We start from the raw sequence: 13288 nt of genomic DNA on the forward strand, positions 1-13288 counted from the left end.
TGTCCTCTACTTCAGCTTCATCATCAACTTCTGCTTCAAGTACTTCTACAGATGATTTAAAGCAAATTTTGCAGAATATGTCGATGTATATGTAGCTTCAAAATCAGCAGACACAATTGTATATGCAGCAGAGCATCAGTTGCATCAACAATAGTTGTCTCAACAAAGGCAACTATATTTGGAGCAAGAGAATGCAATCAGCGCGACTATTGCGATTGAAGTAGTTGAGAATGAAAAGAAGCTATTTGATGGCCGTAATGTATCGGCTTATTTGAAGACGTATGAGATCAAGATGGGATTTTCTGGAGTACCAATAGGACTTATGAGTAAATATTTTCTTCGCCTTGTCACACCTGCCTTGAGGGTAAAAGTGACTGATCTTTTCCTTCAAAATTCACATTGGCAAGATTTTAAGAAGGCACTAAAAGAGGAGTATTTTCTTGAGGACTTTGGGATGGCTACACAGTGGTCATTCGGAGAGTGGGTCTACATGCCAAACAAAGGTCTAGCTGCTTCAGAATTGATATGAGAATTTGAAGAGAGGTATAGTCAGCTTGAAGCTATTGAACAAAAAGCATTGGATGTTGAGAAAGTTGAGCTTTTCTTGCAAGCTCCAGATCTTGCTCTTCAGGAAGAATTAGGAGAGCTTCTTGAGGATCGCATGAAGCCTATGGGTCTTAAAACGGATTGGCAAGACGCCCAGGATGCGGTCTCAACTTTGACCAAGAGGTGGATATGGAAGACCTGCCTATAGAATGGATCCATGACACCGATGCCGTCTTCTGCTCCTATGTTTGCTTCTACCCCTGTCATTTCTTCTCTTCCTCAGCCAGTTTCTTGGCCTATGCCATTGCCTACTATTTCTAATCCTCTTGTTCCTCCTGTTCCAAGACCGATGCCAGCTTCTTCTACTCCAAAACCATCCGCTCTGTCGGTTCCTTCCTCTCTTGATGACACAATCAAAGGCATAATGGATTTGACACTAGAGTCAGTTAAAGCAGAATTGGTGGGAAAATTGAAAGAGCAGTTTGCTTCAACTGCGCCTACTATTTCTTCTAGTGCTCCTACTGCACGTAGAAGTGCTCCTATTGCACTTAGGAGTTCTCCTAGTGCACCTAGGAGGGATCGAAGATGTATTTGGTGTGATAGTACGGACCATCAGCATTGCAGGGATTGTGAATCTTTTCAAGATGCAAGGAGGAAGAATTTGGTATTTTGGGGACAAGATGGCAAGATCTGGTTGACTGAAACAGGAGCTCCACTTGCTACCAATTTTGGGAAAGGTGGAATGAAGAAATTAGTAGATGATAGGGTTGTGCGTACTTCTTATGTGACGGCTAGAGGAGATGCTTCTGCATATGGAGTCTAGATTGAGAAAGGATCAGAGATTCAATCAGCATTATGGACCTATGCTATGGAGACGGCAAACAAGGGGAAAATTCAGCTGACTATTTTGACTAGTGTAGGTTCTAGCATCAGATCTGAGACAGGTTGGGATTCGCCTGTTGACAGGTACACTATTTATGCCTACTTGGCTAAGTCTCAGGGAGTAGATGTAGTTGTTGAGCAGAAGCATAAGAGGGATGAAGAGAATCCAAATGCAGCTAAAAAGATTAGAGGAGTTGAGTTTGTTACTCCACCTATTGCAGGGCCGTCTTTGAGACTAGGGCCAAAACGACAGATGGAAGATGCTCAGAAGAAACATAAGAGGCAAGACCCTAGAGAGAGAAAGCAGCCAGGGTTTAGATTGATGTCTGATATTGAGACATCTACGGACATGAAGAAAATCTTTAATGATAAGATACTTGGCAGTGAGGTGACTTTTACTATTTCTGAGGTTTTGGGCATCTCGAAAAGAGAGTTTCAAGATCAGTTCCAAGAATTCCTGAAGAGGAAAAGACATGCATTGCCTACTACTGATACATGGGGAGTTTTGATTGGGGAGTTGGATGAGGATGAGGATGAGGTTATGGTTGAGAATGCTTCTGTTTTCCTATGCATTATGTTGAAACTGATGAGTCTATTTTGGTACCGCGCAATCACTTTTCGTGGAGTCATTGGGCTAGGGCAACTACAGAAACAATGGTAAAAATTGGAGAGAAACAGGTGCCTTATGTTGCTTTGGTGGATCATGGTTCAGAGATTAATCTCATAGTTCGTGGAGTTTATGAAAGTAATAGATGGCCTATGGATGCAGAGCATGGGTGGCGTTGTGTATGAGAGCCGCCAACAACACTGCATGTGATTTGTATGCTACATGTCCTAGTGTCATGATTTCTATTGGAGATGTAGAGGAGGATTTCCATTTCTTTGTGCAGGATTCATGCTCTTACCCCATAATCCTTGGATAGCCATTCATCACAGAAATGCACATGGAAATGAAAGTAATGGATGATGGATCTGCTTATGCACGAATTCGTAGTAAAGAGGGTATGAGAGCAGTCCAGTTTATGACTGTGTGTGTAAATCATGCTAGAAACAAGGATACTCTTCGAGATGCACCTGTTCCCACTGTGAGGGATTCGGGTTCTCATTAGGTACCGCTGTCCCGCGAGACGACGGTGGTACAGAGCAGAGGAGATTGGAGTTCTCGCCAGCAGTGTTTTCTCCTCCAATTTTGTTGGAATTTCAACAAGTAGTTCGATGAGTTATCAGAAGACTTCTAAGTTTCCTAGAGCTGCCAGGCAGTACATATGCAGGAAGGAGAAAGATTTGAAAAATGCAAGAATTTTAGAGGATGATGAGCATATAGATGGGATATATGATAATACGGTTTGTGCAGATACGATGACAAAGATGGAAAATATGCTAAAAACTGATATGCAGAGTTGTCACAGTAATGTATCAGTACAGTCCCTAGACATGTTTCATGAAATTTCAGATTTTGTGTCACAAATAGAGTTAGAGGCTGAGGTGACTCAGCAAAAAGTGTTGAGTGCTGAAGAAATTTAGCAAATAGAGTTTTCGGCTGATTATGATCAGCCTACAGAGACACAGAGGGCTGAAAACTTTCAGCCAACAGAGTTTACTGCTAAAATATTTTAGCATCAAGATTTTAGGCCTACTCCTATGCAGTCCATAGAGTAGAGGGCTGAGGATATTGAGCCCCAGAGTGTAGAATTGCTGATTTACAGCAAGATTTGAGTAATGCAAAGGATCATAATGAAGCCAGGGTTCACATGAAATACAAGACTGTGGATAAGAAGGTGAAGCCGGTAGCTGGACCGCTTCCATCTAACAGTGATCAACAAATAGAGAGGGCTGCCAAGCAGCCAATTTTGAGGAATCCAGAGCATATAGGTCATAAATTTTTAGCAGAGATTCTTGCTGAATTAAAAATTGGAAATGGTGATTTCTTACTACTCTCAAAGAAACAATGCTTTCAGGATATGCTTGAGCGACATGGAAGGGGGTTTGCTTTCTTTTCGCATGAGATTGGATGTGTGAATCCGGATGTTGTTGCTCCTATGGTGATCTTTACTATTCCTCATATTCCATGGAACCTCCGACCTATTTCAATGTCAAGGGCACACCTTCCAAAGTTAATTGACTTGTTGAATGAGAAAATCAGGATGGGAATCCTAGAGCCATCATCTGCAACATACTCAAATAGGTGGTTTATGGTTCCAAAGAAGAATGGTACTCTCTGATTTATACAGGACATGCAGCCAGTAAAACAGAGTTAGTATCAGGAATGTTGGTATAAGTCCAGTTGTAGATGAGTTTGCAGAAGCATTTGCTAGACGTGCCATCTATTATTTAGGTGATTTTTATTCAGGATATGATCAGTTTCAACTGGATTTGGAAAGCAAGGAAATAGCCACTATGAGAACTCCTATTGGGCTTGTCAGGATGTGTACCTTGCCTCAAGGTGCCACTAATTTTGTTGCATATATGATGAATGCCATGCATAAGGTCCTCCGTGAGTACATACCTCAACTTACCATGCCTTTCTTGAATGATGTGCCCATTAAGGGGTGTGCAGAAGAAGAGAAGAATGAGAGCCTAAATGAGCAGGGATGCAGATACTTTGTGGCTGATCATATTTCAACTTGTGAAAAGATTTTGGCCAGGTTAGAAGAAGTGAACTTGACACTATCAGGGCAAAAATCTATTTTTGGAGTGAATGAGGTTGTCATTGTTGGACATATGTGTGGGTATTATGGCAGGAAACCTTCACGAGCTTCATTCGACCTATCTGCTATGCATTCATTATAACTGGGTAGTTGACTTGGTTACTATGCCTATGGGTCTATGGCAGATGAGATATATTGTTTTGGCTAGAGAGGATCTTACCAATCATGTTGAGGGTAGACCTTTGAGAACGAAGACCACTAGTGCAGTGTGTAAGTTCTTATTGGAAGTAATTTTCTGCAGGTATGGTTGTGTTGGTAAGATCACTGCAGATTGCGGTGAATTAGATGCATATGAAGCTAGGGATGTTTTCTCTCAACTAGGAATGAAGTTGGCTCTAACTATAGCATACAATCCAGAGGAAAATGGAAAGAGTGAAAGAGGGCATCTGTCGATAGTGAAAGCATTAGCCAAAGCATGCAGAGGACGGATTGGAGAATGGCTGAGACTTCTACCATTTGCTGGGTTGATCGTACGACTCACAGTGTTACCATAGGATATATGCTCGTAGAGTTGATGTATGGTCAAAAACCGGTTATGCCGACTGAGACTTGTGATTTGACTTGGTCAATTTTACCTTGGCAGGAGGATTTGACGAGAGAGGAGCTCTTAGCTCTTCGGATCCGGTAGTTGGAGAGAAGACCAGAGGATATTCAGCTAGCTATTAATACGTTGAAGATTGCTAGACTAAGAAATAAGGACAGGTTTGATAGCAGGCATCGCTTGCGGCCTAGAGAAATAGAAGAGGGAGATTGGGTATTAGTCTTTGATAGTAGCCTTGAAAATCAACATACTGCACTTCGGAAGATCGTGAAAAGATGGTTTGGGCCGTACATAGTCAGACATGTCTTTGCTAATGCAATATATGAGCTGACAGAATTGGATGGGACAGTGCTTAGAGTGCGTATTGTAGGAAAAGAATCAAGATTTTCAAGAAAAGAGATGATGAGGATTATGCATTGGAAGAATTTGCAAGAGAAGAGCAACGAGAAGAAACTCATGTAGAAGAGACCGATGATATGACACATAACCTTGCTGATATACCGAAAATAGTTAATGAAGAGATTGATTTGTTTGTGGATCTTGACGACAATGATCATGGGTAGTTGGCCCATCCGGAGGATGTGCAGGATCAGAGGGGGTGGATGTCCTACTGTTGCGCATCCGAGGTGTGGAATCCACCAAAAAGTTGTGTGTGTGACATTTGTTACTTTGTACATACTTAGTCGTTGTGTTTGCATTTTGTTCTGCATGGGTAGTATAGTAGAGAGAGGGGTCTTTTGCTACCTTTCCTTTTAGCTAGGGTTGCACCTGATAGATCCTCCTTCAACAATGGTGGGCATAATGGGATGCTTTCAGCCTATGTTGAGCAGGGTCAAGTGGAAAGCAGTTTACGATGCTACAAACAAATGTAAGAACAAGGTTGTATTCCTTGCAAGGCAACATTTTTCATTAGCCTTCAGGCATGCAACACCCTTTTGAAGAAAGGTGAGCCATATCCTGACCGGAAAGCCATGGACGTATTGGAGATTGGAAGGGCATTGCATGCTGATGCCTCTAGGATGGGTTATAGTGTATACATTTCTGTCTGTAGTGGTCTTCTGACTATATATGGTATGTATGGAGATATGGAGGAAGCAAAGAATGTGTTCAATGGGTTGTCAGAGCACAATTCAATGACATAGCACAACTTGCTTTCAGCATATGTTGAGTATAGTGAGGGTGACAAGCAATTTTTGGTTGATATAAGTATGTCAAACTGAGAGTCTAGAAGAGGCACCTGTACCTAAACCACAATGATGCCTAGTGCTGCGTGGGCTGTAGCAAGCTTTGCTCCCTAAATTTTGAGGACGAATTAAACATCAACCAAAAAAGTGTGTCTCTAAAGAACACCATGCACAACGATAGTCTCATTGAAGAGGAGGTAAATCCTTGGTAGAAATTTACAGACTTGTGTCAAGAGCCTCTCTGAGTGAAGCAATCTCGTGATTGCATCAGGGATTTTCTTTCAAGGGAGTGCTCAATTGGGAGTGGCTCGACCGCTTTTCTAGTAAAAAAGGGGGCCGCTTTTCTGGGGCATGTGGTAGGCCTGGGGAAGAAAAAGCAATGAACGGCAAAATAGGGGAAGGAGATTACTGTGGAAGGAATACACAATTGTGAAGGAAAGCATCGAGGAGCAGGCTAGAAAGGTTATTGAGGACAATTACTCAAAGATCCGGAATGTGGAACGTGAATTGTCATCTCTTGCATTGGAGATAAAACTTAGCGCTGGACCAAAGAAGGCAGCTCTTGAGCACCTTTGCAAGAAACTTGAGCTATCTGGGGAGAAAATCAAGATTGCAAAGCTAAAGGGGGAGGAGGGGTGACATGCTTTTGGGGAACATGGATCAAGAAGCATTAAGACTGTCAATCAGGATGGATGTAATGGGGCAAAGCTTGTCTGAGGTGAAATAGAACATGATGATATTAGCAGCACAACTCTGACTAAGGGCAGCTCTTCTATTCCTGAAAGCCAAAGATCTACAGTTTCATTGTTCATCACTGAACACTCTAATGAGATTGTCAAGGATGGTGTTGCAAGCAGTGCAAAGCCTTTGGAGAAGAAGCCATTGAATGAAGCTGGGTCGAAAATGGGGGACTCTATTTCAGGGCACCATGGCAATGAAGCAGTTGCAAAGGAAGCCGATCAGCAAAGTAGAGGACCATGACAATTGTGCAGCACATGATATCAAAGCCGGCACAAAACCCAAGAACAGTGTTCACAATAATGCAGAAAGTGCTCGAGTTTTAGAAGAGGGAGATGCTTTTGGGAAGCTAGAGCTGATGTTTGGCACTTGTATCTTATCAACTCCCAGTTGTTCGAGCAAAACCTTTGCGGTTCAAGAAAGCAGGAGTCTTTCGATTGGTGAAAGATGTGTTCTTGCCTTGGTACAATGCCTATAGATTTTTGGTTCAGAATGCAATCCGAATCAAGATAGAATGTGGAACTCCTTTTATTCCTTTAAACTATAAAGGTCTGCTGGACTCCACCAATGTTCTTGACCAGTGGATAAATTCTGCATCTCAGAGCCTTGTGAGGTTTGTTCATGCGGAGATGAAAGCATGCACAGAGTTTATTCTATTACTCTACTATCCAAGGTTGTAAGGGCACGTTTTAGACAATCTTCATCATATAGTAATGATCAGTAAACAACCTGCAGAGTGTTCCTCTCTGATATAACAAGAGTCTAGTCTTCGGCATACAGATTATCTTGGTGCTTCCTATACAGTACTGATCAGCAAACAACCTGCAGAGTGTTTCTCTCTGAAATAGCAAGAAGAGACGTGAAGGACCTCAGTTTTTTTCAGCCAGTTTATAGATAAGATTTGTTTCTTTTATGAAGCTGAAGCTATTGATGTTGAACAGGGTTGTGAGAGCAGAGTTTTGATGCCGAGAAGTGCTTAAAAATAGCTAAAAATTACGAATATCAAGGGAAAAATATTCAACGTCGAAGGCAGCGGTGTCATATTGATACGCATTTGAGGTGTGAAAACCACCCAAAAGTTGTGTGTGTGATTTGATACTTTGTACATACTTAGTCGTTATGTTTGCTCTTTCATTCTATGCAGAAAATATAGTGAAGAGGGTTTGGAGCAAGAGGAATTAATCAACAATGCTCTGGTTGACATGTATGCTAAATGTGACATAGAAGAACATGGAGTTTTTGATAGATTGGTAACTCGGGATGCAATCTCATGGGCTACACTTATTTCAAGATATGCCGATTATGGGCTTTGTGAGGAAGTACTAAATTATTTCCAAGAGATGCAAATTGAAGTACATTGGTGGATATGTATGCCAAATGTGGGAGCTTGCTTGATGTTCAGTACACCTCAGAATGGTTCAATACAACTGGTAGGAGCATCAAGACAGGCTTGATTGCGAGTATCATTGTATCACAGTGGACTTGGGCAGCTACTATTTTGCAAAGCTCTAATGTTGCATGGGAGTATGGTGTCAGTGGCCCTTTCTGGTCTGCGAGTGGGGATATGGTGAAGGAGACCGAGTTCTATGATATCCTAGGCGTAAGCACTGATGCGAGCCCTACTGCCATCAAGAAGGCTTACTATGACAAGGCAAGAAGGGTACATCCGGACAAAATCCAAATATCCTCAAGTTGCTTTGAATTTTCAGTTGTTAGGAGAGGCATATCAAGTATTGAGTGATCCTCAACAAAGAGAAACTTATGACAGATATGGAAAATCTTCTCTTTCCAAGGAAAGCATGTTGGACCCTACAGCTATGTTTGGAATGCTGTTTGGTAGCGAACTCTTTGAGGAGTACATTGGCCAGCTGGCAATGGCAACTATGGCATCTCTAGATTTAGGAACAGATGATCCAGTCAGAGCTCAAGAGAAGATGAAGGAGGTACAAAAAGAGAGGGAAATGAAACTTGTGAAAATTTTGGAGAAGAAGTTAGAATTGTTTGTCAATAATAGACAAGCATTTATAGAATGGGCAAAAGAAGAGGCTCATCGTCTTTCAGAAGCAGCTTTTGGAGAGCCTATGCTGCACAAAATAGGTTACATCTATAAGCGACAAGCAGCAAAAGAGCTTGGGAAAAATATATTTCTCATGGGTGTTCCTTTTTTCGCTGAATGGGGCGCAGGGAATCTCGGAATGGGGAGGCTAATTAGCTGATTCAAGAGCTAATTTTGACGATGAAGGGCATCGACTGTGTAGGAAAAAGCGACGCGAATTCAACAGAGAGGGAGGGGAATGTTTTTTTTTCAGTCGGAAGGGAGGAGCTTTTAGGGGAGGAGGCAATCAAGTGTGCAGAGGAGGTGAGTGATGATTCATCTGAATTTGATTCCTTTGCCACACCAAGAGGGGCACTTCAGCTTTGAGAGCTTCAGCCAGAAGTTACGACAAGCATCATTGGATGATTCGAGGCAAGCTCTCTCTCCGTCATAAAAAAAATATTTTTTTAAGGGGAAATGCGGACAGGATGAGTTGCATCCATGACTTTCAAAAGTGGAAAGAAGGCATAAGACAGCAACGGACCAGAACAGCAAACTGGTGATTATCTCAACACTATGCACTTCATCCTCGTCACGCACGTACTCGTTCTTCCCTACTAATCTAAACGAAGATGCTTCTTTGGTTGCGGAAGACCAAACAGTTCCGTCAGATTGGATTGAGATTGATTATCAGCCGCCGATTGGTATGAATACTGCTCAGGAGCCACATGCCCAGACGGAGGCAGTGGAATTAGTTCTCAGCAGCCCCGCTCTTCATCTTTACATGTAACTCTGGTGACTTTGACTGGTCGTCTTGGTAATTTGAATTTGGATTTGGATGGTGGTGGAATCGAGGTGTTGGAGAGCCCATGAAATCAAAATATTATGTTGTGGAATGTGATGCTACAGGGATACGTTGAATAGAATTAGCAAACGGTTGAAAGTGAATAAGCGACTGTCAGCCAGAAAAGAAGAAGTTTTATGATGCCGCAAGGCTTGCATCAATACACAACATTATTATGAGTTTTCCTCAAGGGGTATCAGACACAAGTAGGAGAGCGGGATTTAAAGTTGAGTGATGGAGAAAAGCAGCGTGTGGCACTAGCAAGAGCTTTTCTGAAAGGCTCTCCATTAATGTTCTGTGATGAGGCAAGTAGTGCATTAGGCAGCACTACTGAGGCAGAAATTCTCTCAACTTTCAATTCGCTTACACAGAACAGGACAGCAATTTTCATCGCACATCGGTTGATAACTAACATACAATGTGATGAGATAGTTGAGCACACGAGATTCTCTTGTAAAAAAGGGGGCAGTTCCTTTGGATGCAGACTGTTTTCAGAGATTATTGTATTAAACAACTTCTTACGAGTGCATCTGAATGGCATTGATCTATAATTCAGTAGCATTAGTGTGCTGAAAGAAGCAAAAACAGAGTTTTCAGATCTCTATGGAAACCTTAGCTCTTTCTTGGAGCAATGGAAGGGAAAAACTGTGAAACAAGTTCAAGAGCTCTTGATGAATAGATACAGTTTCCACACAGGATGGACCATAGTTCGAGAAATTAGTAAAGAGACTATATTACAGTTCATGCCTCTTGATTGTAAACTCATTGATAGCAGTTTCCCACACATTCTCGACATCTGAATCCAAGAAGATCACGATAGTGTTGTATATTTGAATTCTAAATTTTTGCACATAGTGTTTGAGGTCAAGGATCTACAAATGCAGCAGAATTAAATTGAGAGGCCTAAAATCAGTGGACTGATCAGATTAGAAGTCATCTTGTATTTTGCAAACTTCATGGCAGTAATATAGATACTATTTGGTATCATTTTCACGTCCTGCTTATTCACATGCTGAATCTTCTATCTTGAAATTATTCAAGGTCCTCTGTGGTCGTGACTTTGCTTTCGAAAACCCTTCGACAACTTTGGTGAACCTGACGTGAAAGCGTCGTAGAAATTTCAGGATGGGAGATACTTCAGCCTCTCTTTCAGCCTCTTCTACAATTCCAGCTGCGTCTTCTACTTCAGCTCCATCAATGACTGCTGCGTCAAGTACTTCAACAGAGGATCTAAAGCAGATTTTGCAGAATATGTCCATGTATATGCAGCTCCAAAATCAGCAGACACAATTGTATATGCAGCAGCAGCAACAATTGCATCAATAGCAGTTGTCTCAGCAAAGACAACTCTATTCGGAGCAGGAGAATGCAAACAGCGCGACTAAGGCTATTGAAGCAGTTGAGAATGAGAAGAAGCTATTTGACGGCTATAATGTTTCAGCATATTTGAAGACATATGAGATCAAGATGGGGTTTTTCGGAGTTCCAGTTGGACTTATGAGTAAGTATTTCCTTCGTCTTGTCACACCCGCTTTGAGGGCAAAAGTGACTGATCTTTTTATTCAAAATACACATTGGCAAGATTTTAAGAAGGCCTTGAAAGAAGAATATTTCCTTGAGGACTTTGATATGGCTACTCGGTGGTCATTCCGAGAGTGGGTCTACATGCCAAACAAAGGTCTAGCTGCTTCGGAGTTGATTTGAGAATTTGAGGAGAGGTATAGTCAGCTTGATGCCATTGAACAAAGAGCATTGGATGTTGAAAAAGTTGAGCTTTTCTTGCAAGCTGCAGATCCTGCTCTTCAAGAAGAATTGGGTGAGCTTCTTGAGGATCGCACGAAGCCTATGGGTCTTAAAACGGATTGGCAGGATGCTCAGGATGCAGTCTCGACTTTGACCAAGAGGAGGATATGGAAGACTCGCCTACAGAATGGTTCCATGACACCTACACCATCATCTGCTCCTATGCCTGCTTCTATCCCTATTATTTCTTCTCCTCCTCAGCCAATTTCTTGGCCTATGCCAGTGCCTACTGTTTCCACTCCACCTATTCCTCCTGTTCCACGACCGATGCCTACACCTTCTGCTCCAAAACCATCCGCTCCATCGGTGCCTACCTCTCTTGATGACATAATCAAAGGCATAACAGATTTGACACTGGAGTCAGTCAAAGCGGAGTTGGTGGGAAAGTTGAAAGAGCAGTTTGCTTCGACTGCGCCTACTACTTCTTCTAGTGCTCCTAGTGCACCTAGGAGAGATCGGAGATGTATTTGGTGTGATACTATGGACCATCAGCATTGCAGGGATTGTGAATCTTTTCAGGATGCAAGGAGGAAGAATTTGGTATATTGGGGACAAGATGGTAAGATTTGGTTGAGTGAGACAAGGGCTCCACTTGCTACCAACTTTGGTAAAGGTGGAATGAAAAAGTTAGTGGATGACATGGCTGCGCGTACTTCTTATGTGATAGCTAGAGGTGATGCTTCTGCATATGGAGTCCAGATTGAGAAGGGACCAGAGACTCAGTCAGCACTATGGACTTATGCTATGGAGACTGCAAACAAGGGGAAAATTCAGCAAACTATTTTGACTAGTGCAGGCTCTAGCATCAAATCAGAGACAGGTTGGGATTCGCCTGTTGACAGGTACTCTATTTATGCTTATTTGGCTAAGTCTCAGGGAGCAGATGTACTTATTGAGGAGAAGTGTAAGAGGGATGAAGAAAATCCAAGTGCAGCTAAAAAGACTAGAGGGGGTGAGTTTGTTACACCACCTACTGCAGGACCGTCTTCAAAACCAGGGCCAGATCGACAGATGGAAGATACTCAAAAGAGAGAAAAGAGGCAAGAGCCTAGAGAGAGAAAGAAGCCAGGGTTTAGATTGATGTCCGATATTGAGACATCTACAAACATGAAGAAAATCTTTAATGGTAAGATACTTGGCAGTGAGGTGACTTTCACTATTTCTGAGATTTTGGGCGTCTCGAAAAGAGAGTTTCAGGATCAGTTTCAGGAGGTCCTGAAGAGGAAAAGACATGCATTGTCTACCACTGATACACAGGGAGTTTTGATTGGGGAGTTGGATAAGGATGAGGATGACGTTATGGTTGAGAATGCTTCTGTTTTTCCGCAGGTAGAGAAGAGGGTTCAGCCTATGCATTATGCTGAAATTGATGAGCCTGTCTTGATACCGCGTAGTCACTTTTCGCGGAGCCATTGGGCTAGGGAAACTAGAGAGACGATGGTAAAGATTGGAGAGAAACAGGTGCCTTATGTTGCATTGGCGGATCATGGTTCAGAGATTAATCTCATAGTTCGTGGAGTTTATGAGAGTAACAGATGGCCTATGGATGTAGAGCATGGGTGGCGTATGAGAGCTGCCAATAACACTGCAGGTGATTTGTATGCTGCCTGTCCTAGTGTCAGGGTTTCTATTGGTGATGTAGAGGAGGATTTTCATTTCTTTGTGCAGGATTCATGCTCTTATCCCATAATTCTTGGTCAGCCATTCATCACAGAGATGCGCATGGAAACAAAGGTAATGGATGATGGTTCTGCTTATGCACGGATTCGTAGTAAAGATGGCATGAGAGTAGTTTAGTTTATGACTGTATGTGTGAACCATGTTAGAAACAGGGATACTCTTAGAGATGCACCTTTGCCCACTGTGAGGGATTCGGGTTTTCATTAGGTACCGCCATTTCGCGAGACGACGGTGGTACAGAGCAGAGGAGATTGGAGTTCTCGCCTCCTGGCAGCAGTGTTTTCTCCTCCGGTTTTGTTGGGATTTCAGCAAACAGTTCGATGAGCT

General features: G+C 42.4%; 1 pseudogene; it reads left to right on the plus strand.

Moving 5' to 3' along the window:
• Positions 1-8163: 8163 nt before the first annotated feature.
• On the plus strand, positions 8164-8815 carry LOC148029853 (chaperone protein dnaJ 10 pseudogene; annotated as a pseudogene).
• Positions 8816-13288: the final 4473 nt, after the last annotated feature.

This window comes from Lygodium microphyllum, chromosome 10, assembly GCF_053477565.2.
Source record: "Lygodium microphyllum isolate KBCC chromosome 10, Lygodium_microphyllum_v1.1.10, whole genome shotgun sequence".
NCBI classification, from domain to species: domain Eukaryota; kingdom Viridiplantae; phylum Streptophyta; class Polypodiopsida; order Schizaeales; family Lygodiaceae; genus Lygodium; species Lygodium microphyllum.